We start from the raw sequence: 27,129 nt of genomic DNA, 5'->3' as shown, positions 1-27,129 counted from the left end.
TAGGTGCCACCACCACCATCACCACCACCATCACCACCACCATCACCACCATCACCACCCACCACCATCACCACCATCACCACCACCATCACCACCATCACCACCATCACCATCATCACCACCATCACCACCAGCATCACCATCATCACCATCATCACCACCACCATCATCATCACCACCATCACCACCATCACCACTACCATCATCACCATCACCACAACCATCATCACCACCATCACCACCACCATCACCACCATCACCACCATCACCACCACCATCACCACCCCCCCCTATCACCACTACTCACCGCTACCACCACTACTCACCACTACCACCACTACTCACCACCACTCACCGCTCACCACCACCACCACTCACCACTACCACTCACCACTACTCACCACCACTCACCACCACCACCACTCACCACTACCACTCACCACCGCTCACCACTCACTACTCTCCACTCACCAGCACCGGTAACCTCCACTCACCACTGCTCACCAGCGCTCACCAGCGCTCACCAGCGCTCACCACCATTCAGTCACCACTCACCACCACTCACCACCACCGCTCACCACCACCGCTCACCACTCACCACCCTTCCCTATCTCTTAACATTGCCCCATAGACTTTCTATGGGAACCGGTTCCCTATCTCTTAACATTGCCCCATAGACTTTCTACGGGAACCGGTTCCCTATCTCTTAACATTGTCCCATAGACTTTCTATGGGAACCGGTTCCCTATCACCACTCACTCACCACTCTCACCACTCACTCACTCACCACACACTCACTCACCACACACTCACTCACCACTCTCACCACTCATCACTCACCACTCACTCACCACTCACTCACTCACCACTCACTCACCACACACTCACCACTCATCACACACTCACCACTCACCCACCCACTCACTCACCCACCCACTCACTCACCCACCCACTCACTCACCACTCACCCACCCACCCACTCACCCACTCACGCACTCACTCAGTCACTCACTCAGCCACTCACTCACGCACTCACTCAGTCACTCACTCACACACTCACTCACCCACTCAGACACTAACTCAGGCACTCAGTCACTCACCCACTCAGTCACTCACCCACCCACTCAGCCACTCACTCACCCACTCACTCACCTACTCACTCCCCCACTCACTCACCCACTCACTCACTCACCCACTCACCCACTCACTCAGCCACACACTCACCCACTCAGCCACTCAGTCACTCACTCACTCACTCACACACTCAGACACTCACTCACCCACTCACTCACTCACCCACTCAGCTACTCACTCACTCAGACACTCACTCACCCACTCACCCACTCAGCTACTCACTCACACACTCACTCACTCAGCCACTCACTCACGCACTCACTCAGTCACTCACTCACTCACCCACTCAGACACTAACTCAGGCACTCAGTCACTCACTCACACACTCACTCACCCACTCAGTCACTCACCCACCCAGTCAGCCACTCACTCACCCACTCACTCACCCACTCACTCCCACACTCACTCACTCCCACTCACCCACTCACTCACTCACCCACTCACCCACTCACTCAGACACTCACTCACCCACTCACTCACTGACCCACTCAGTCACTCACACACTCAGCCACTCACTCACTCACTCAGCCACTCACTCACGCACTCACTCACGCACTCACTCAGTCACTCACTCACACACTCACTCACTCACTCACCCACTCAGACACTAACTCAGGCACTCAGTCACTCACTCACACACTCACTCACCCACTCAGTCACTCACCCACTCACTCACCCACTCACTCACCCACTCACTCACCCACTCACTCCCCCACTCACTCACCCACTCACTCACCCACTCACCCACTCACTCAGCCACTCACTCACCCACTCAGCCACTCAGTCACTCACTCACTCACACACTCACCCACTCAGACACTCACTCACCCACTCACTCACTCACCCACTCAGCTACTCACTCACTCACACACTCACTCATCCACTCACTCACTCACCCACTCAGCTACTCACTCACACACTCACTCACTCAGCCACTCACTCACTCACTCAGCCACTCACTAACGCACTCACTCAGTCACTCACTCACACACTCACTCACCCACTCAGACACTAACTCAGGCACTCAGTCACTCACTCACACACTCACCCACTCACTCACTCAACCACTCACTCACCCACTCACTCACCCACTCACTCCCCCACTCACTCACCCACTCACCCACTCACTCACTCACCCACTCACCCACTCACTCAGCCACTCACTCACCCACTCAGCCACTCAGTCACTCAATCACTCACACACTCACCCACTCAGACACTCACTCACCCACTCACTCACTCACTCACCCACTCAGCTACTCACTCACTCACCCACTCACTCACTCACCCACTCACTCACTCACCCACTCACTCACTCTGCCACTCACTCACTCAGCCACTCACTCACGCACTCAGTCAGTCACTCACTCACACACTCACTCACTCACCCACTCAGACACTAACTCAGGCACTCAGTCACTCACTCACACACTCACTCACCCACTCAGTCACTCACCCACCCACTCAGCCACTCACTCACTCACCCACTCACTCCCCCACTCACTCACACACTCACTCACTCACTCAGACACTCAGACACTCGCTCACCCACTCACTCACTCACTCATCCACTCAGTCACTCACTCACACACTCACTCACTCAGCCACTCACTCACTCACTCAGCCACTCACTCACGCACTCACTCACGCACTCACTCAGTCACTCACTCACACACTCACTCACTCACCCACTCAGACACTAACTCAGGCACTCAGTCACTCACTCACACACTCACTCACCCACTCAGTCACTCACCCACCCACTCAGCCACTCACTCACTCACTCACTCACTCACCCACTCACTCCCCCACTCACTCACCCACTCACTCACTCACTCACCCACTCACCCACTCACTCAGCCACTCACTCACCCACTCAGCCACTCAGTCACTCACTCACCCACTCAGCCACTCAGTCACTCACTCACCCACTCACTCACTCACCCACTCAGCTACTCACTCACTCACCCACTCACTCACCCACTCACTCACTCACTCTGCCACTCACTCACTCAGCCACTCACTCACGCACTCAGTCAGTCACTCACTCACACACTCACTCACTCACCCACTCAGACACTCACTCACTCACCCACTCAGACACTCACTCAGGCACTCAGTCACTCACTCACACACTCACTCACTCACCCACTCAGTCACTCACCCACCCACTCAGCCACTCACTCACCCACTCAGCCACTCACTCACTCACCCACCCACTCACCCACTCACCCACCCACTCAACCACTCACTCACTCACTCACCCACCCACTCACCCACTCACTCATCCACTCAGCCACTCACTCACTCAGCCACTCACTCACCACTCACTCACTCACTCACCCACCCACTCACTCACTCACCCACCCACTCACTCACCCACTCACTCACCGACCCACTCACCCACTCACCATCTCACCATCCCACACACCCACTCACTTACCCACTTACCCACCCACTCACCCACCCACTCACTCACCACTCATCCACTCACCTGCTCACCCACCCACTCACGCACTCACTCAGTCACTCAGTCACTCACTCACACACTCATATACTCAGACACTCACTCACCCACTCACTCACTCACCCACTCAGCTACTCACTCACTCACCCACTCACTCACCCACTCACTCACTCAGCCACTCACTCACACACTCACTCACTCACCCACTCAGTCACTCACCCACCCACTCAGCCACTCACTCACCCACTCAGCCACTCACTCACTCACCCACCCACTCACCCACTCACCCACCCACTCAACTACTCACTCACTCACCCACCCACTCACCCACTCACTCATCCACTCAGCCACTCACTCACTCAGCCACTCACTCACCACTCACTCACCCACCCACTCACTCACTCACCCACCCACTCACTCACCCACTCACTCACCGACCCACTCACCCACTCACCATCTCACCATCCCACACACCCACTCACTTACCCACTTACCCACCCACTCACCCACCCACTCACTCACCACTCATCCACTCACCTGCTCACCCACCCACTCACGCACTCACTCAGTCACTCACTCACACACTCATATACTCAGACACTCACTCACCCACTCACTCACTCACCCACTCAGCTACTCACTCACTCACCCACTCACTCACCCACTCACTCACTCAGCCACTCACTCACTCAGCCACTCACTCACTCACTCAGCCACTCACTAACGCACTCACTCAGTCACTCACTCACACACTCACTCACTCACCCACTCAGACACTAACTCAGGCACTCAGTCACTCACTCACACACTCACCCACTCACTCACTCACTCAACCACTCACTCACCCACTCACTCACCCACTCACTCACCCACTCACTCACCCACTCACTCACTCACCCACTCACCCACTCACCCACCCACTCACTCACCACTCACCCACTCACCTGCTCACCCACCCACTCACGCACTCACTCAGTCACTCAGTCACTCACTCACTCACACACTCACCCACTCAGACACTCACTCACCCACTCACTCACTCACCCACTCAGCTACTCACTCACTCACCCACTCACTCAGCCATTCACTCACTCAGCCACTCACTCACTCTGCCACTCACTCACTCAGCCACTCACTCACGCACTCAGTCAGTCACTCAGACACTCACTCAGGCACTCAGTCACTCACTCACTCACACACTCACTCACCCACTCAGTCACTCACCCACTCACTCACTCACTCACTCACCCACTCAGTCACTCACTCACCCACTCAGCCACTCACTCACCCACCCACTCACCCACTCACCCACCCACTCAGCCACTCACTCACTCACCCACCCACTCACCCACTCACTCACCCACTCACTCACCCACTCAGCCACTCACTCACCCACTCAGCCACTCAGGCGCTCACGTAATGTTGTTGTTGTTGACGATGTTGTTGTTGTCGTTGTTGTTGACGATGATGATGTTGTTGTTGACGATGTTGATGATGTTGTTGACAATGTTGTTGTTGTTGCTGCCGCTGCAGACGCGCGACTGGAACGAGGAGCTGCAGAGCTGCCGTGAGCTCCCCCACAAGACGCTGTCACAGAGACTCGTTAGAGAGAGAGAGAGCCACATTCAAGGTGGTGGTCATGGTGGTGGTGATGGTGGTGGTGGTCATGGGGGTGGTGATGGTGGTGATGATGGTGGTGGTGGTGGTGGTGATGGTGATGGTGGTGGTGGTGATGGTGGTGATGGTTGTGATGGTGGTGGTGATGGTGGTGGTGATGGTGATGGTGGTGATGGTGGGGGTGGGGGTGGTGGTGGTGGTGATCGTGGTGGTGATGGTGGTGGTGGTGATGGTGGTGATCGTGGTGGTGGAGGTGGTGGGGGAGGTGATGGTGGTGGTGGTGATGGTGGTGATGATGGTGGTGGTGGTGATGGTGGTGGTGATGTTGGTGATGGCGGTGGTGGGGGCGGTGTTGGTGGCGCTGGTGGTTGTGATGGTGGTGGTGGTGGTGATGGTGGTGGTGGTGATGGTGGTGGTGGTGGTGATGGTGGTGGTGATGGTGGTGGTGGCGATGGTGGCGGTGGTGGTTATAATGGTGGTGGTGGTGGTGGCGATGGTGGCGGTGGTAGTTGTGATGGTGGTGGTGATGGTGGTGGTGGTGGGGGTGGTGGTGATGGTGGTGGTGGGGGTGGTGGTGGTAGTGATGGGGGTGGTGGTGGTGGTGGTGCAGCGGCAGCAACAACATGATGGTGGTGATGATGGTGATGATGGTGGTGGTGGTGATGGTGGTGGTGGCGGTGATGGCCATCAACCTGGGGGAGGAGCCCCGCTCACACATGTTCATCTAGAACAACAACTTCTTTAGGTGCCACCATCACCACCACCATCACCACCACCATCACTACCATCACCACCATCACCACCACCATCACCAACACCATCATCATCACCACCATCACCACCATCACCACTACCACCACAACCATCATCCCCACCATCACCACCACCATCACCACCATCACCACCACCATCACCACCCCCCCCATCACCACTACTCACCACTACCACCACTACTCACCACTACCACCACTACTCACCACCACTCACCGCTCACCACCACCACCACTCACCACTACTCACCACTACTCACCACCACTCACCACCACTCACCACTACCACTCACCACCGCTCACCACTCACTACTCACTACTCTCCACTCACCAGCACCGGTAACCACCACTCACCACTGCTCACCACCGCTCACCACCATTCAGTCACCACTCACCACCACTCACCACCACCGCTCACCACCACCCGCTCACCACTCACCACCCTTCCCTATCTCTTAACATTGTCCCATAGACTTTCTATGGGAACCGGTTCCCTATCACCACTCACTCACCACTCTCACCATACACTCACTCACCACACACTCACCACTCACTCACCACGCATCACTCACCACTCACTCACCACTCACTCATCACTCACTCACCACTCACTCACTCACCACTCGCTCACTCACCACTCACTCACCACTCACTCACCACTCACTCACTCACCCACCCACTCACTCACTCACCCACCCACTCACTCACCCACTCACTCACCCACCCACTCACCCACTCACCATCTCACCATCCCACACACCCACTCACTCACCCACTTACCCACCCACTCACCCACTCACCCACCCACTCACTCACCACTCATCCACTCACCTGCTCACCCACCCACCCACTCACGCACTCACTCAGTCACTCAGTCACTCACTCACACACTCACCCACTCAGACACTCGCTCACCCACTCACTCACTCACCCACTCAGCTACTCACTCACTCACCCACTCACTCACCCACTCACTCACTCAGCCATTCACTCACTCAGCCACTCACTCACGCACTCACTCAGTCAGCCACTCACTCACACAATCACTCACTCACCCACTCAGACACTCACTCAGGCACTCAGTCACTCACTCACTCACACACTCACTCACCCACTCAGTCACTCACCCACCCACTCAGCCACTCACTCACCCACTCAGCCACTCACTCACTCACCCACCCACTCACCCACTCACCCACCCACTCAGCCACTCACTCACCCACGCACTCACCCACTCAGCCACTCACTCACTCAGCCACTCACTCACTCACCCACTCACTCACCCACTCACTCCCCCACTCACTCACCCACTCACTCACTCACCCACTCACTCAGCCACTCACTCACCCACTCAGCCACTCAGGCGCTCACGTAATGTTGTTGTTGATGTTGTTGTTGACGATGTTGTTGTTGTTGTTGACGATGATGATGTTGTTGTTGACGATGTTGATGATGTCGTTGACAATGTTGTTGTTGCTGCCGCTGCAGACGCGCGACTGGAACGAGCAGCTGCAGAGCTGCCGTGAGCTCCCCCACAAGACGCTGTCACAGAGACTCGTTAGAGAGAGACAGCCACATTCAAGGTGGTGGTGGTGATGGTGGTGATGGTGGTGGTGGTGATGGTGGTGATGGGGGTGGTGATGGTGGTGATGATGGTGGTGGTGGTGATGGTGGTGATGGTGGTGATGGTGGTGGTGATGGTGGTGGTGGTGGTGGTGATGGTGGTGGTGATGGCGATGGTGATGGTGATGGTGGTGGTGATGGTGATGATGGTGGTGGTGGTGATGGTGGCGGTGGTGGTGATGGTGATGGTGGTGGGGGAGGTGGTGGTGGTGGTGATGGTGGTGGTGATGGTGGTGGTGGTGATGGTGGTGGTGATGGTGATGATTGTGGTGGTGGTGGTGATGGTAGTGGTGGTGATGGTGATGGTGGTGATGGTGGTGATGATGGTGGTGGTGATGGTGGTGGTGATGTTGGGGGTGGTGGGGGTGGTGGTGGGGGTGGTGGTGATGGTGGTGGTGGGGGTGGTGGTGATGGTGGTGGTGGGGGTGGTGGTGGTAGAGATGGGGGTGGTGGTGGTGGTGGTGATGATGGAGGTGATGATGGTGATGATGGTGATGATGATGGTGATGGTGGTGGTGATGGTGGTGGTGGTGGTGATGATGGTGGTGGTGGTGATGATGGTGGTGGTGGTGATGATGGTGGTGGTGGTGATGGTGGTGGTGGTGGTGGTGATGGTGGTGGTGGTGGGGATGGTGGTGGTGGTGATGGTGGTGGTGGTGATGGTGGTGGTGGTGTTGGTGGTGATGGTGATGGTGGTGGTGATGGTGATGGTGGTGGTGATGGTGGTGGTGATGTTGGTGATGGCGGTGGTGGGGGCTGGGTGGTGGCGATGGTGGTGGTGATGGTGGTGGTGATGGTGGTGGTTGTGATGGTGGTGGTGGTGGTGATGGTGGTGGTGGTGGTGGTGATGGTGGTGGTGGTGATGGTGGTGGTGATGGTGGTGATGGTAGTGGTGATGTTGGTGATGGCGGTGGTGGGGGCTGGGTGGTGGCGATGGTGGTGGTTATGGTGGTGGTGATGGTGGTGGTGGTGATGGTGGTGGTGGTGATGGTGGTGGTGGTGATGGTGGTGGTGGCGGTGATGGCCATCAACCTGGGGGAGGAGCCCCGCTCACACATGTTCATCTGGAACAACAACTTCTTTAGGTGCCACCACCACCATCACCACCACCATCACCACCACCATCACCACCATCACCACCACCACCATCACCACCATCACCACCACCATCACCACCATCACCACCATCACCATCATCACCACCATCACCACCAGCATCACCATCATCACCATCATCACCACCACCATCATCATCACCACCATCACCACCATCACCACTACCATCATCACCATCACCACAACCATCATCACCACCATCACCACCACCATCACCACCATCACCACCATCACCACCACCATCACCACCCCCCCCTATCACCACTACTCACCGCTACCACCACTACTCACCACTACCACCACTACTCACCACCACTCACCGCTCACCACCACCACCACTCACCACTACCACTCACCACTACTCACCACCACTCACCACCACCACCACTCACCACTACCACTCACCACCGCTCACCACTCACTACTCTCCACTCACCAGCACCGGTAACCTCCACTCACCACTGCTCACCAGCGCTCACCAGCGCTCACCAGCGCTCACCACCATTCAGTCACCACTCACCACCACTCACCACCACCGCTCACCACCACCGCTCACCACTCACCACCCTTCCCTATCTCTTAACATTGCCCCATAGACTTTCTATGGGAACCGGTTCCCTATCTCTTAACATTGCCCCATAGACTTTCTACGGGAACCGGTTCCCTATCTCTTAACATTGTCCCATAGACTTTCTATGGGAACCGGTTCCCTATCACCACTCACTCACCACTCTCACCACTCACTCACTCACCACACACTCACTCACCACACACTCACTCACCACTCTCACCACTCATCACTCACCACTCACTCACCACTCACTCACTCACCACTCACTCACCACACACTCACCACTCATCACACACTCACCACTCACCCACCCACTCACTCACCCACCCACTCACTCACCCACCCACTCACTCACCACTCACCCACCCACCCACTCACCCACTCACGCACTCACTCAGTCACTCACTCAGCCACTCACTCACGCACTCACTCAGTCACTCACTCACACACTCACTCACCCACTCAGACACTAACTCAGGCACTCAGTCACTCACCCACTCAGTCACTCACCCACCCACTCAGCCACTCACTCACCCACTCACTCACCCACTCACTCCCCCACTCACTCACCCACTCACTCACTCACCCACTCACCCACTCACTCAGCCACACACTCACCCACTCAGCCACTCACCCACTCACTCACTCAGACACTCACTCAGACACTCACTCACCACTCACTCACTCACCCACTCACCCACTCACTCACTCAGACACTCACTCACCCACTCACCCACTCAGCTACTCACTCACACACTCACTCACTCAGCCACTCACTCACGCACTCACTCAGTCACTCACTCACTCACCCACTCAGACACTAACTCAGGCACTCAGTCACTCACTCACACACTCACTCACCCACTCAGTCACTCACCCACCCAGTCAGCCACTCACTCACCCACTCACTCACCCACTCACTCCCACACTCACTCACCCACTCACCCACTCACTCACTCACCCACTCACCCACTCACTCAGACACTCACTCACCCACTCACTCACTGACCCACTCAGTCACTCACACACTCAGCCACTCACTCACTCACTCAGCCACTCACTCACGCACTCACTCACGCACTCACTCAGTCACTCACTCACACACTCACTCACGCACTCACCCACTCAGACACTAACTCAGGCACTCAGTCACTCACTCACACACTCACTCACCCACTCAGTCACTCACCCACCCACTCTGCCACTCACTCACCCACTCACTCACCCACTCACTCCCCCACTCACTCACCCACTCACTCACCCACTCACCCACTCACTCAGCCACTCACTCACCCACTCAGCCACTCAGTCACTCACTCACTCACACACTCACCCACTCAGACACTCACTCACCCACTCACTCACTCACCCACTCAGCTACTCACTCACTCAGACACTCACTCATCCACTCACTCACTCACCCACTCAGCTACTCACTCACACACTCACTCACTCAGCCACTCACTCACTCACTCAGCCACTCTCTCACGCACTCACTCAGTCACTCACTCACACACTCACTCACTCACCCACTCAGACACTAACTCAGGCACTCAGTCACTCACTCACACACTCACTCACCCACTCAGTCACTCACCCACTCAGCCACTCACTCACCCACTCACCCACTCACTCACCCACTCACTCACCCACTCACTCACTCACCCACTCACCCACTCACTCAGACACTCACTCACCCACTCACTCACTCACCCACTCAGTCACTCACTCACACACTCACTCACTCAGCCACTCACTCACTCAGCCACTCACTCACTCAGCCACTCACTCACGCACTCACTCAGTCACTCACTCACACACTCACTCACTCACCCACTCAGACACTAACTCAGGCACTCAGTCATTCACTCACACACTCACTCACCCACTCAGTCACTCACCCACCCACTCAGCCACTCACTCACCCACTCACTCACCCACTCACTCCCCCACTCACTCACCCACTCACTCACTCACCCACTCACTCAGCCACTCACTCACCCACTCAGCCACTCAGTCACTCACTCACTCACACACTCACCCACTCAGACACTCACTCACCCACTCAGCCACTCACTCACTCACCCACCCACTCACCCACTCACCCACCCACTCAACCACTCACTCACTCACTCACCCACCCACTCACTCATCCACTCAGCCACTTACTCACTCAGCCACTCACTCACCACTCACTCACTCACCCACCCACTCACTCACCCACCCACTCACTCACCCACTCATTCACTGACCCACTCACCCGCTCACCCACTCACCCAGTCACTCAGTCACTCAGTCACTCACTCACTCACACACTCACCCACTCAGACACTCACTCACCCACTCATTCACCCACTCAGCTACTCACTCACTCACCCACTCACTCACTCAGCCACTCACTCACTCACTCGGCCACTCACTAACGCACTCACTCAGTCACTCACTCACACACTCACTCACTCACCCACTCAGACACTAACTCAGGCACTCAGTCACTCACTCACACACTCACCCACTCACTCACTCAACCACTCACTCACCCACTCACCCACTCACTCCCCCACTCACTCACCCACTCACTCACCCACTCACCCACTCACCCACTCACTCACTCACCCACTCACCCACTCACTCACCCACTCACTCACCCACTCAGCCACTCAGTCACTCAATCACTCACACACTCACCCACTCAGACACTCACTCACCCACTCACTCACTCACTCACCCACTCAGCTACTCACTCACTCACGCACTCACTCACTCACCCACTCACTCACTCACCCACTCACTCACTCTGCCACTCACTCACTCAGCCACTCACTCACGCACTCAGTCAGTCACTCACTCACACACTCACTCACTCACCCACTCAGACACTAACTCAGGCACTCAGTCACTCACTCACACACTCACTCACCCACTCAGTCACTCACCCACCCACTCAGCCACTCACTCACTCACCCACTCACTCCCCCACTCACTCACACACTCACTCACTCACTCACCCACTCACCCACTCACTCAGACACTCGCTCACCCACTCACTCACTCACTCAGCCACTCACTCACTCACTCAGCCACTCACTCACGCACTCACTCACGCACTCACTCAGTCACTCACTCACACACTCACTCACTCACCCACTCAGACACTAACTCAGGCACTCAGTCACTCACTCACACACTCACTCACCCACTCAGTCACTCACCCACCCACTCAGCCACTCACTCACTCACCCACTCACTCACCCACTCACTCCCCCACTCACTCACCCACTCACTCACTCACTCACCCACTCACCCACTCACTCAGCCACTCACTCACCCACTCAACCACTCAGTCACTCACTCACACACTCACCCACTCAGACACTCACTCACCCACTCAGCTACTCACTCACTCACCCACTCACTCACCCACTCACTCACTCACTCACTCTGCCACTCACTCATTCAGCCACTCACTCACGCACTCAGTCAGTCACTCACTCACACACTCACTCACCCACTCAGACACTCACTCACCCACTCAGACACTCACTCAGGCACTCAGTCACTCACTCACACACTCACTCACCCACCCACTCAACCACTCACTCACTCACCCACCCACTCACCCACTCACTCATCCACTCAGCTACTCACTCACTCACCCACCCACTCAGCCACTCACTCACCCACTCAGCCACTCACTCACTCACCCACCCACTCACCCACTCACCCACCCACTCAACCACTCACTCACTCACTCACCCACCCACTCACCCACTCACTCATCCACTCAGCCACTCACTCACTCAGCCACTCACTCACCACTCACTCACCCACCCACTCACTCACCCACCCACTCACTCACCCACTCACTCACCGACCCACTCACCCACTCACCATCTCACCATCCCACACACCCACTCACTCACCCACTTACCCACTCACCCACTCACCCACCCACTCACTCATCCACCCACTCACTCACCACTCACCCACTCACCCGCTCACCCACCCACTCACCCACTCACTCAGTCACTCAGTCACTCACTCACTCACACACTCATATACTCAGACACTCACTCACCCACTCACTCACCCACTCAGCTGCTCACTCACTCACCCACTCACTCACTCAACCACTCACTCACTCACCCACTCACTCACTCAGCCACTCACTCACTCACTCAGCCACTCACTAACGCACTCACTCAGTCACTCACTCACACACTCACTCACTCACTCACCCACTCAGACACTAACTCAGGCACTCAGTCACTCACTCACACACTCACCCACTCACTCACTCACTCAACCACTCACTCACCCACTCACTCACCCACTCACTCCCCCACTCACTCACCCACTCACTCACTCACTCACCCACTCACCCACTCACTCAGCCACTCACTCACCCACTCAGCCACTCAGTCACTCACTCACTCACTCACACACTCACCCACTCAGACACTCACTCACCCACTCACTCACTCACTCACCCACTCAGCTACTCACTCACTCACCCACTCACTCACTCACCCACTCACTCACTCACCCACTCACTCACTCTGCCACTCACTCACTCAGCCACTCACTCACGCACTCAGTCAGTCACTCACTCACCCACTCAGACACTCACTCAGGCACTCAGTCACTCACTCACACACTCACTCACTCACTCACCCACTCAGTCACTCACTCACCCACTCAGCCACTCACTCACCCACCCACTCACCCACTCACCCACCCACTCAGCCACTCACTCACTCACCCACCCACTCACCCACTCACTCACCCACTCACTCACCCACTCAGCCACTCACTCACCCACTCAGCCACTCAGGCGCTCACGTAATGTTGTTGTTGTTGACGATGTTGTTGTCGTTGTTGTTGACGATGATGATGTTGTTGTTGACGATGTTGATGATGTTGTTGACAATGTTGTTGTTGTTGCTGCCGCTGCAGACGCGCGACTGGAACGAGGAGCTGCAGAGCTGCCGTGAGCTCCCCCACAAGACGCTGTCACAGAGACTCGTTAGAGAGAGAGAGCCACATTCAAGGTGGTGGTCATGGTGGTGGTGATGGTGGTGATGGTGGTGGTGGTCATGGGGGTGGTGGTGGTGATGATGGTGGTGGTGGTGGTGATGGTGATGGTGGTGGTGATGGTGGTGGTGGTGATGGTGGTGGTGGTGATGGTGGTGATGGTGGTGATGGTGGTGGTGATGGTGGGGGTGGTGGTGGTGGTGGTGGTGATGGTGGTGGTGGTGATGGTGGTGATGGTGGTGGTGGAGGTGGTGGGGGAGGTGATGGTGGTGGTGGTGGTGGTGGTGATGGTGGTGGTGGTGATGGTGGTGGTGGTGATGGTGGTGATGGTGGTGATGATGGTGGTGATGGTGATGGTGGTGGTGGTGGTGATGGTGGTGGTGATGTTGGTGATGGCGGTGGTGGGGGCGGTGTTGGTGGCGCTGGTGGTTGTGATGGTGGTGGTGGTGGTGATGGGGTTGGTGGTGGTGATGGTGGTGGTGGTGGTGGCGATGGTGGCGGTGGTGGTTATAATGGTGGTGGTGGTGGTGGTGGTGATGGTGGTGGTGATGGTGGTGGTGGCGATGGTGGCGGTGGTGGTTATAATGGTGGTGGTGGTGGTGATGGTGGTGGTGGCGGTGATGGCCATCAACCTGGGGGAGGAGCCCCGCTCACACATGTTCATCTAGAACAACAACTTCTTTAGGTGCCACCACCACCATCACCACCACCATCACCACCACCATCACCACCATCACCACCACCACCATCACCACCATCACTACCATCACCATCATCACCACCACCATTACCACCACCATCACTACCACCATCACCACCACCACCATCACCACCATCACCACCACCATCACCACCATCACCACCACCATCACCACCACCACCATCACCACCACCATCACCACCACCATCACCACCACCATCACCACCACCATCACCACCATCACCACCACCACCATCACCACCATCACTACCATCACCACCATCACCACCACCATCACCACCACCATCACCACCACCATCACCACCATCACCACCACCACCATCACCACCATCACTACCATCGCCATCATCACCACCACCATTACCACCACCATCACTACCACCATCATCATCACCACCATCACCACCATCACCACTACCACCATCACCATCACCACAACCATCATCCCCACCATCACCACCACCATCACCACCATCACCACCACCATCACCACCCCCCCCATCACCACTACTCACCACTACCACCACTACTCACCACTACCACCACTACTCACCACCACTACTCACCACCACTCACCGCTCACCACCACCACCACCACTCACCACTACCACTTACCACCACTCACCACCACTCACCACTACCACTCACCACCGCTCACCCCTCACTACTCACTACTCACTACTCTCCACTCACCAGCACCGGTAACCACCACTCACCACTGCTCACCAGCGCTCACCACCGCTCACCACCATTCAGTCACCACTCACTACCACTCACCACCACCGCTCACCACCACCGCTCACCACTCACCACCCTTCCCTATCTCTTAACATTGTCCCATAGACTTTCTATGGGAACCAATTCCCTATCTCTTAACATTGTACCATAGACTTTCTATGGGAACCGGTTCCCTATCTCTTAACATTGTACCATAGACTTTCTATGGGAACCGATTCCCTATCACCACTCACTCACCACTCTCACCATACACTCACTCACCACACACTCACTCACCACTCACTCACCACTCATCACTCACCACTCACTCACCACTCATCACTCACCACTCACTCACCACTCACTCATCACTCACTCGCTCACTCACCACTCACTCACCACTCACTCACCACTCACTCACCCACCCACTCACCCACCCACTCACTCACCCACTCACTCACTCACCATCTCACCATCCCACACACCCACTCACTCACCCACTTACCCACCCACTCACCCACTCACCCACCCACTCACTCACCACTCACCCACTCACCTGCTCACCCACCCACTCACGCACTCACTCAGTCACTCAGTCACTCACTCACTCACTCACACACTCACCCACTCAGACACTCACTCACCCACTCACTCACCCACTCAGCTACTCACTCACTCACTCACCCACTCACTCACTCAGCCATTCACTCACTCAGCCACTCACTCACGCACTCACTCAGTCAGCCACTCACTCACACACTCACTCACCCACTCAGACACTCACTCAGGCACTCAGTCACTCACTCACTCACACACTCACTCACCCACTCAGTCACTCACCCACTCAGTCACTCACCCACCCACTCAGCCACTCACTCACCCACTCAGCCACTCACTCACCCACCCACTCACCCACCCACTCAGCCACTCACTCACCCACGCACTCACCCACTCAGCCACTCACTCACTCAGCCACTCACTCACCCACTCACTCACCCACTCACTCCCCCACTCACTCACCCACTCACTTACTCACCCACTCACCCACTCACTCAGCCACTCACTCACCCACTCAGCCACTCAGGCGCTCACATAATGTTGTTGTTGTTGATGTTGTTGTTGACGATGTTGTTGTTGTCGTTGTTGTTGACGATGATGATGTTGTTGTTGACGATGTTGATGATGTTGTTGACAATGTTGTTGTTGTTGCTGCCGCTGCAGACGCGCGACTGGAACGAGGAGCTGCAGAGCTGCCGTGAGCTCCCCCACAAGACGCTGTCACAGAGACTCGTTAGAGAGAGACAGCCACATTCAAGGTGGTGGTCATGGTGGTGGTGATGGTGGTGGTGGTCATGGGGGTGGTGATGGTGGTGATGATGGTGGTGGTGATGGTGGTGATGATGGTGGTGGTGGTGGTGGTGATGGTGATGGTGGTGGTAATGGTGGTGGTGGTGATGGTGGTGGTGGTGGTGGTGATGGTGGTGATGGTGGTGATGGTGGTGATGGTGTTGATGGGGGTGGTGATGGTGGTGATGATGGTGGTGGTGGTGGTGATGGTGGTGATGGTGGTGATGGTTGTGATGGTGATGGTGGTGATGGTTGTGATGGTGGTGGTGATGGTTGTGATGGTGGTGGTGATGGTGGTGATGGTTGTGATGGTGGTGATGGTTGTGATGGTGGTGGTGATGGTGGTGGTGGTGGTGGTGATGGTGGTCGTGGTGATGGTGGTGGTGATGGTGGTGGTGGTGATGGTGGTGGTGATGGTGGGGGTGGTGGTGGTGATCGTGGTGGTGATGGTGGTGGTGATGGTGGTGATGGTGGTGGTGATGGTGGTGATCGTGGTGGTGATGGTGGTGGTGATGGTGGTGATGGTGGTGGTGATGGTGGTGGTGGTGGTGATGGTGGTGATGGTGGTGGTGGTGGTGATGCTGGTGGTGGTGGCGGTGGTGATGGTGGTGGTGGCGATGGTGGTGGTTGTGGTGATGGTGGTGGTGGTGATGGTGGTGGTGGTGGTGATGGTGGTGGTGATGGTGGTGGTGATGGTGGTGGTGGCGGTGATGGCCATCAACCGGGGGGAGGAGCCCCGCTCACACATGTTCATCTGGAACAACAACTTCTTTAGGTGCCATCACCATCACCACCACCATCACCACCACCATCATCATCACCACCACCCCCCCATCACCACTACCACCACTACTCACCACTACCACCACTACCACCACTACTCACCACTACCACCACTCACCACTACCACCACTCACCGCTCACCACCACTCACCGCTCACCACCACCACTCACCACTACCACTCACCACTACTCACCACCACTCACCACCACCACTCACCACTACCACTCACCACCGCTCACCACTCACTACTCACTACTCTCCACTCACCAGCACCGGTAATCACCACTCACCACTGCTCACCAGCGCTCACCAGCGCTCACCACCGCTCACCACCATTCAGTCACCACTCACCACCGCTCACCACCACCGCTCACCACTCACCACCCTTCCCTATCTCTTAACATTGTCCCATAGACTTTCTATGGGAACCGGTTCCCTATCTCTTAACATTGTCCCATAGACTTTCTATGGGAACCGGTTCCCTATCACTACTCACTCACCACTCTCACCACTCACTCACCACACACTCACTCACCACTCATCACTCACCACTCACTCACCACTCACTAACTCACCACTCACTCACTCACTGACCACACTCACCAATCATCACTCACTCACCACTCACTCACTCACCACTCGCTCACTCACCACTCGCTCACTCACCACTCACTCACCACTCACTCACTCACCCACCCACTCACTCACTCACCCACCCACCCACTCACTCACTCACCCACCCACTCACTCACTCACCCACCCACTCACCATCTCACCATCTCACCATCCCACACACCCACTCACTCACCCACTTACCCACCCACTCACCCACCCACTTACTCACCACTCACCCACTCACCCGCTCACCCACCCACCCACTCACGCACTCACTCAGTCACTCACTCACTCACACACTCACTCACCCACTCAGACACTCACTCACCCACTCACTCACTCACTCACCCACTCAGCTACTCACTCACCCACTCACTCACCCACTCACTCACTCAGCCACTCACTCACTCAGCCACTCACTCTCTCACCCTCTCAGACACTCACTCAGGCTCTCAGTCACTCACTCACTCACTCACCCACTCAGTCACTCACTCAGGCACTCAGTCACTCACTCACACTCACTCACTCACTCACCCACCCACTCACTCACCCACCCACTCACTCACCCACTCATTCACTGACCCACTCACCCGCTCACCCACTCACCCAGTCACTCAGTCACTCAGTCACTCACTCACTCACACACTCACCCACTCAGACACTCACTCACCCACTCATTCACCCACTCAGCTACTCACTCACTCACCCACTCACTCACTCAGCCACTCACTCACTCACTCGGCCACTCACTAACGCACTCACTCAGTCACTCACTCACACACTCACTCACTCACCCACTCAGACACTAACTCAGGCACTCAGTCACTCACTCACACAATCACCCACTCACTCACTCAACCACTCACTCACCCACTCACTCACCCACTCACTCCCCCACTCACTCACCCACTCACTCACCCACTCACCCACTCACCCACTCACTCACTCACCCACCCACCCACTCACTCAGCCACTCACTCACCCACTCAGCCACTCAGTCACTCAATCACTCACACACTCACCCACTCAGACACTCACTCACCCACTCACTCACTCACTCACCCACTCAGCTACTCACTCACTCACGCACTCACTCACTCACCCACTCACTCACTCACCCACTCACTCACTCTGCCACTCACTCACTCAGCCACTCACTCACGCACTCAGTCAGTCACTCACTCACACACTCAGTCAGTCACTCACTCACACACTCACTCACTCACCCACTCAGACACTAACTCAGGCACTCAGTCACTCACTCACACACTCACTCACCCACTCAGTCACTCACCCACCCACTCAGCCACTCACTCACTCACCCACTCACTCACACACTCACTCACTCACTCACTCACCCACTCACCCACTCACTCAGACACTCGCTCACCCACTCACTCACTCACTCAGCCACTCACTCACTCACTCAGCCACTCACTCACGCACTCACTCACGCACTCACTCAGTCACTCACTCACACACTCACTCACTCACCCACTCAGACACTAACTCAGGCACTCAGTCACTCACTCACACACTCACTCACCCACTCAGTCACTCACCCACCCACTCAGCCACTCACTCACTCACCCACTCACTCACCCACTCACTCCCCCACTCACTCACTCACTCACCCACTCACCCACTCACTCACCCACTCACTCACCCACTCAACCACTCAGTCACTCACTCACACACTCACCCACTCAGACACTCACTCACCCACTCAGCTACTCACTCACTCACCCACTCACTCACCCACTCACTCACTCACTCACTCTGCCACTCACTCACTCAGCCACTCACTCACGCACTCAGTCAGTCACTCACTCACACACTCACTCACTCACCCACTCAGACACTCACTCACTCACCCACTCAGACACTCACTCAGGCACTCAGTCACTCACTCACACACTCACTCACTCACCCACCCACTCAACCACTCACTCACCCACCCACTCACCCACTCACTCATCCACTCAGCTACTCACTCACTCACCCACCCACTCAGCCACTCACTCACCCACTCAGCCACTCACTCACTCACCCACCCACTCACCCACTCACCCACCCACTCAACCACTCACTCACTCACTCACCCACCCACTCACCCACTCACTCATCCACTCAGCCACTCACTCACTCAGCCACTCACTCACCACTCACTCACCCACCCACTCACTCACCCACCCACTCACTCACCCACTCACTCACCGACCCACTCACCCACTCACCATCTCACCATCCCACACACCCACTCACTCACCCACTTACCCACTCACCCACTCACCCACCCACTCACTCATCCACCCACTCACTCACCACTCACCCACTCACCCGCTCACCCACCCACTCACCCACTCACTCAGTCACTCAGTCACTCACTCACTCACACACTCATATACTCAGACACTCACTCACCCACTCACTCACCCACTCAGCTGCTCACTCACTCACCCACTCACTCACTCAACCACTCACTCACTCACCCACTCACTCACTCAGCCACTCACTCACTCACTCAGCCACTCACTAACGCACTCACTCAGTCACTCACTCACACACTCACTCACTCACCCACTCAGACACTAACTCAGGCACTCAGTCACTCACTCACACACTCACCCACTCACTCACTCACTCAACCACTCACTCACCCACTCACTCACCCACTCACTCCCCCACTCACTCACCCACTCACTCACTCACTCACCCACTCACCCACTCACTCAGCCACTCACTCACCCACTCAGCCACTCAGTCACTCACTCACTCACTCACTCACACACTCACCCACTCAGACACTCACTCACCCACTCACTCACTCACTCACCCACTCAGCTACTCACTCACTCACCCACTCACTCACTCACTCACCCACTCACTCACTCACCCACTCACTCACTCTGCCACTCACTCACTCAGCCACTCACTCACGCACTCAGTCAGTCACTCACTCACCCACTCAGACACTCACTCAGGCACTCAGTCACTCACTCACACACTCACTCACTCACTCACCCACTCAGTCACTCACTCACCCACTCAGCCACTCACTCACCCACCCACTCACCCACTCACCCACCCACTCAGCCACTCACTCACTCACCCATCCACTCACCCACCCACTCACCCACTCACTCATCCACTCAGCCACTCACTCACTCAGCCACTCACTCACCACTCACTCACCCACCCACTCACTCACCCACCCACTCACTCACCCACTCACTCACCGACCCACTCACCCCCTCACCATCTCACCACCCCACACACCCACTCACTCACCCACTTACCCACTCACCCACTCACCCACCCACTCACTCATCCACCCACTCACTCACCACTCACCCACTCACCCGCTCACCCACCCACTCACCCACTCACTCAGTCACTCAGTCACTCACTCACTCACACACTCATATACTCAGACACTCACTCACCCACTCACTCACCCACTCAGCTGCTCACTCACTCACCCACTCACTCACTCAACCACTCACTCACTCACCCACTCACTCACTCAGCCACTCACTCACTCACTCAGCCACTCACTAACGCACTCACTCAGTCACTCACTCACACACTCACTCACTCACCCACTCAGACACTAACTCAGGCACTCAGTCACTCACTCACACACTCACCCACTCACTCACTCACTCAACCACTCACTCACCCACTCACTCACCCACTCACTCACCCACTCACTCACCCACTCACTCACTCACTCACCCACTCACCCACTCACTCAGCCACTCACTCACCCACTCAGCCACTCAGACACTCACTCACTCACACACTCACTCACTCACCCACTCAGCCACTCACTCACCCACTCACTCACTCACTCACCCACTCAGCCACTCACTCACTCACCCACTCACTCACTCACCCACTCACTCACTCACCCACTCACTCACTCTGCCACTCACTCACTCAGCCACTCACTCACGCACTCAGTCAGTCACTCACTCACCCACTCAGACACTCACTCAGGCACTCAGTCACTCACTCACACACTCACTCACTCACTCACCCACTCAGTCACTCACTCACCCACTCAGCCACTCACTCACCCACCCACTCACCCACTCACCCACCCACTCAGCCACTCACTCACTCACCCACCCACTCACCCACTCACTCACCCACTCACTCACCCACTCAGCCACTCACTCACCCACTCAGCCACTCAGGCGCTCACGTAATGTTGTTGTTGTTGACGATGTTGTTGTCGTTGTTGTTGACGATGATGATGTTGTTGTTGACGATGTTGATGATGTTGTTGACAATGTTGTTGTTGTTGCTGCCGCTGCAGACGCGCGACTGGAACGAGGAGCTGCAGAGCTGCCGTGAGCTCCCCCACAAGACGCTGTCACAGAGACTCGTTAGAGAGAGAGAGCCACATTCAAGGTGGTGGTCATGGTGGTGGTGATGGTGGTGATGGTGGTGGTGGTCATGGGGGTGGTGGTGGTGATGATGGTGGTGGTGGTGGTGATGGTGGTGGTGATGGTGGTGGTGGTGATGGTGGTGGTGGTGATGGTGGTGATGGTGATGGTGGTGATGGTGGTGGTGATGGTGGTGGTGGTGATGGTGGTGGTGGTGATGGTGGTGGTGGTGATGGTGGTGATGGTGGTGGTGGAGGTGGTGGGGGAGGTGATGGTGGTGGTGATGGTGGTGGTGGTGATGGTGATGGTGGTGGTGGTGATGGTGGTGATGGTGGTGATGATGGTGGTGATGGTGATGGTGGTGGTGATGGTGGTGGTGGTGGTGATGGTGGTGGTGATGTTGGTGATGGCGGTGGTGGGGGCGGTGTTGGTGGCGCTGGTGGTTGTGATGGTGGTGGTGGTGGTGATGGTGGTGGTGGTGATGGGGTTGGTGGTGGTGATGGTGGTGGTGATGGTGGTGGTGGCGATGGTGGCGGTGGTGGTTATAATGGTGGTGGTGGTGGTGGTGGTGATGGTGGTGGTGATGGTGGTGGTTGCGATGGTGGCGGTGGTAGTTGTGATGGTGGTGGTGGTGGTGGTGATGGTGGTGGTGGCGGTGATGGCCATCAACCTGGGGGAGGAGCCCCGCTCACACATGTTCATCTAGAACAACAACTTCTTTAGGTGCCACCACCACCATCACCACCACCATCACCACCACCATCACCACCATCACCACCACCACCATCACTACCATCACCATCATCACCACCACCATTACCACCACCATCACTACCACCATCACCACCACCACCATCACCACCATCACCACCACCATCACCACCATCACCACCACCATCACCACCACCATCACCACCACCACCATCACCACCACCATCACCACCATCACCACCATCACCACCACCACCATCACCACCATCACTACCACCACCACCATCACCACCACCATCACCACCACCATCACCACCACCATCACCACCACCATCACCACCATCACCACCACCACCATCACCACCATCACTACCATCGCCATCATCACCACCACCATTACCACCACCATCACTACCACCATCATCATCACCACCATCACCACCATCACCACTACCACCATCACCATCACCACAACCATCATCCCCACCATCACCACCACCATCACCACCATCACCACCACCATCACCACCCCCCCCATCACCACTACTCACCACTACCACCACTACTCACCACTACCACCACTACTCACCACCACTACTCACCACCACTCACCGCTCACCACCACCACCACCACTCACCACTACCACTTACCACCACTCACCACCACTCACCACTACCACTCACCACCGCTCACCCCTCACTACTCACTACTCACTACTCTCCACTCACCAGCACCGGTAACCACCACTCACCACTGCTCACCAGCGCTCACCACCCGCTCACCACCATTCAGTCACCACTCACTACCACTCACCACCACCGCTCACCACCACCGCTCACCACTCACCACCCTTCCCTATCTCTTAACATTGTCCCATAGACTTTCTATGGGAACCAATTCCCTATCTCTTAACATTGTACCATAGACTTTCTATGGGAACCGGTTCCCTATCTCTTAACATTGTACCATAGACTTTCTATGGGAACCGATTCCCTATCACCACTCACTCACCACTCTCACCATACACTCACTCACCACACACTCACTCACCACTCACTCACCACTCATCACTCACCACTCACTCACCACTCATCACTCACCACTCACTCACCACTCACTCATCACTCACTCGCTCACTCACCACTCACTCACCACTCACTCACCACTCACTCACCCACCCACTCACCCACCCACTCACTCACCCACTCACTCACTCACCATCTCACCATCCCACACACCCACTCACTCACCCACTTACCCACCCACTCACCCACTCACCCACCCACTCACTCACCACTCACCCACTCACCTGCTCACCCACCCACTCACGCACTCACTCAGTCACTCAGTCACTCACTCACTCACTCACACACTCACCCACTCAGACACTCACTCACCCACTCACTCACCCACTCAGCCACTCACTCACTCACTCACCCACTCACTCACTCAGCCATTCACTCACTCAGCCACTCACTCACGCACTCACTCAGTCAGCCACTCACTCACACACTCACTCACCCACTCAGACACTCACTCAGGCACTCAGTCACTCACTCACTCACACACTCACTCACCCACTCAGTCACTCACCCACTCAGTCACTCACCCACCCACTCAGCCACTCACTCACCCACTCAGCCACTCACTCACCCACCCACTCACCCACCCACTCAGCCACTCACTCACCCACGCACTCACCCACTCAGCCACTCACTCACTCAGCCACTCACTCACCCACTCACTCACCCACTCACTCCCCCACTCACTCACCCACTCACTTACTCACCCACTCACCCACTCACTCAGCCACTCACTCACCCACTCAGCCACTCAGGCGCTCACATAATGTTGTTGTTGTTGATGTTGTTGTTGACGATGTTGTTGTTGTTGTCGTTGTTGTTGACGATGATGATGTTGTTGTTGACGATGTTGATGATGTCGTTGACAATGTTGTTGTTGCTGCCGCTGCAGACGCGCGACTGGAACGAGCAGCTGCAGAGCTGCCGTGAGCTCCCCCACAAGACGCTGTCACAGAGACTCGTTAGAGAGAGAGAGCCACATTCAAGGTGGTGGTGGTGATGGTGGTGATGGTGGTGGTGGTGATGGTGGTGATGGGGGTGGTGATGGTGGTGATGGTGGTGGTGGTGGTGATGGTGGTGATGGTGGTGGTGATGGTGGTGGTGGTGATGGCGATGGCGGTGGTGATGGTGATGGTGGTGATGGTGGTGGTAATGGTGGTGGTGGTGGTGGTGATGGTGATGATAGGTGGTGGTGGTGATGGTGGCGGTGGTGGTGGTGATGGTGATGGTGGTGGGGGAGGTGATGGTGGTGGTGATGGTGGTGGTGATGGTAATGATGGTGATGATGGTGGTGGTGGTGATGGTGGTGGTGGTGGTGATGGTGATGGTGGTGATGGTGGTGGTGATGATGGTGGTGGTGATGTTGGGGGTGATGGGGGTGGTGATGATAGTGGTGATGATGGTGATGGTGGTGGTGGTGGTGCTGATGGTGGTGGTGGTGATGGTGGTGGTGATGGTTGTGGTGGTGGTTGTGGTGGTGGTGATGGTGGTGGTGATGGGGGTGGTGGTGATGGTGGTGGTAGTGGGGGTGGTGGGGGTGGTGGTGGGGGTGGTGGTGGTGGGGGCGTTGGTGGGGGTGGTGGCGGTGGTGGGGGCGTTGGTGGGGGCGGTGGTGGCGGTGGTGATGGTAATGATGGTGATGGTGCTGGTGGTGATGGTGCTGCTGCTAATCATGATGATGCTGTTGGCTCCAGGTCCCACCACCGATGGGCGCTGCCGGTGCGTCGTCTCTGGTTGACACTGCTCAGCAAGGAGCAGCTTCACTCCACGATCCTGCGCTACTCACTCACTCACCCACTCACTCACCCACTCACTCACCCACTCACTCACTCACCCACTCACTCAGCCACTCACTCACCCACTCACTCACTCACCCACTCACTCACTCACAAGCTTCACTCCACGTTCCTGCGCTACTCACTCGCAGGCGGCCACAGCACGAGGTGAGCTCACTCACTCACCCACTCACCCGCATACTCACCCACTCACTCGCTCGCTCGCTCACCCACTCACTCGCTCAGCCACTCGCTCGCTCACTCACTTGCTCACTCACCCACTCACTCACTCACCCACTCACTCAGCCAATCACTCGCTCGCTCTCCCACTCACTCGCTCGCTCACCCACTCACTCGCTCAGCCACTTGCTCGCTCACTCACTTGCTCACTCACCCACTCACTCACCCACTCACTCAGCCAATCGCTCGCTCGCTCGCTCACCCACTCACTCGCTCAGCCACTTGCTCGCTCACTCACCCGCTCACTCACCCACTCACTCACCCACTCACTCACTCACCCACTCACTCAGCCACTCACTCACTCAGCCACTCGCTCGCTCGCTCAGCCACTCGCTCACTCGCTCGCTCAACCACTTGCTCACTCACTCACCCACTCACTCGCTCAGCCAATCGCTCGCTCGCTCACTCGC

The 27,129-nt window shown here is 56.4% G+C and overlaps 1 long non-coding RNA gene across 1 annotated transcript in view; it reads left to right on the top strand.

Annotated features, from left to right (window-relative positions):
* The window catches only part of LOC133353935 (uncharacterized), a 55,862-nt gene extending 29,229 nt beyond the window's left edge, over positions 1 to 26,633 (top strand). Inside the window, exon 3 of the long non-coding RNA XR_009756502.1 lies at positions 26,399 to 26,633. This is a non-coding gene — a long non-coding RNA (uncharacterized LOC133353935). The remainder of the gene's footprint in view (positions 1 to 26,398) is intronic.
* The last annotated feature ends 496 nt before the right edge of the window (positions 26,634 to 27,129 follow it).

Source organism: Lethenteron reissneri, chromosome 45 (genome assembly GCF_015708825.2).
Source record: "Lethenteron reissneri isolate LAM-NWPU_2019-01 chromosome 45, ASM1570882v1, whole genome shotgun sequence".
Classification (NCBI taxonomy): domain Eukaryota; kingdom Metazoa; phylum Chordata; class Hyperoartia; order Petromyzontiformes; family Petromyzontidae; genus Lethenteron; species Lethenteron reissneri.
This window is presented reverse-complemented; position numbering and strand designations above follow the sequence as displayed.